The sequence below is a fragment of the Carlito syrichta genome, unplaced genomic scaffold (genome assembly GCF_000164805.1).
Source record: "Carlito syrichta isolate Samal-C Ts95f unplaced genomic scaffold, Tarsius_syrichta-2.0.1 Scaffold305189, whole genome shotgun sequence".
Classification (NCBI taxonomy): domain Eukaryota; kingdom Metazoa; phylum Chordata; class Mammalia; order Primates; family Tarsiidae; genus Carlito; species Carlito syrichta.
In genome coordinates, this window is record NW_007249285.1 from 239,924 (window position 1) to 241,423 (window position 1,500).

Consider the following 1,500-nt stretch of genomic DNA (forward strand, 5'->3'; position numbering starts at 1 on the left):
TGAGAAACTCACTGCACCAAAGCTCTATATAACCAAGGGAACTTTACAGTGCCTACAGCAGCCCTCTGATGACCTCAAATAAGAAGAAATCGTCTACCCAAATGAGAAGGAACCGGAAAAATAATTCTGACAATATGAAAAAACAGAATTCTCCAACACCCCCAAAAGACCACACCAGCACTTCAGCAATAAATGAAATTTTGAAAATTCTAGATATCGATTTCAAAAGGTTGATTATAAAATTGGTCAATGAACTTCAGGAGAAATTTGAAAACCAACGTAAAGAAAAAAAAACTATTCAGGACATGGATGAAAAATTCTCCAAAGATATAGACACCTTAGAAAAAACACAAGCTGAAATTTTGGAAACGAAAGAAGCATTTAGAGAGGTACAAAATGGAGTGGAAAGTTTTAACAGTAGACTAGAACAAGCAGAAGAAAGGATCTTAGAACTTGAAGATAAGGCTTTTGGATTAACAGCCAACAATAAAAAAGAGTCAAGAGAACAGAACAAAGTCTCCAAGAAATGTAGAATTACGTAAAATGTCATAGGTATTTCTGAGGAAGAAGAGAAAGCAACAGGTTTGGAAAACCTATTTGAGAGTGTAAGATACAAGAAGCTCAAAGAACCCCCAGAAGATTCTTTGTCAAAAGGTCATCTCCAAGGCATATAACCATCCAGCTATCCAAAGTCAATGTGAAAGAAAAACTAAGTTCCATAAATGAAGGAGAAATGAAGTCCTTCACAGACAAGGAAATGCTGGGGGAATTTGTTACCACTCGGCCAAGTCTACAAGAAATATTCAAAGAAATCCTAAATACTGAAACAAAAGTTTGAAATATACGTGTAGTAAAGTGCTGGCAATCATAAAGTTCACAGGCTTTACAGAACACCAACACAACAGAGAAAATAAAGTAACCAGATAACAATGAATATGATGAGTAGGCTAGTACCTTACATATTATTAACTCTGAGTGTAAATACCCCACTAAGAAGATACAGACTGGCAGAATGGCTAAAAAAACCAAAAAACACAACCCAAATGTCTGCTGCCTTCAGGAGACCTGCTTAATTCACAGAGACCATTGTAAACTCAAGGTAAAGGATTGGGGAAAATTTTTCCACACAAATGGAAACCAAAAGTGAGCAGGAGTAGCCATTCTTATATCAGATAAAACAGACTTTAAATTAACAACAGTAAAAAAAAGGACAAAGATGGCTATTATATAATAAAGGGATCAATCCAATGAGAAGGCATAATAATTTTGAATATATATTCACCTAACATCGGAGCCCCCATGTTTGTAAAACATTCTACTAGACCTAAAAAAAGAGAAAGACAGCAATACAATGTAGAGGGAGACTTCAACACCCCACTGACAGCAACAGGCTGATCATCAAGGCAGAAAGTCAACAAGGAAACACTGGAGTTAAACAGGACTCTAAAGAAAGTAACAAGCCAGGCTCGGTGGCTCAGCCTGTAATCCCATGCTTTGGGA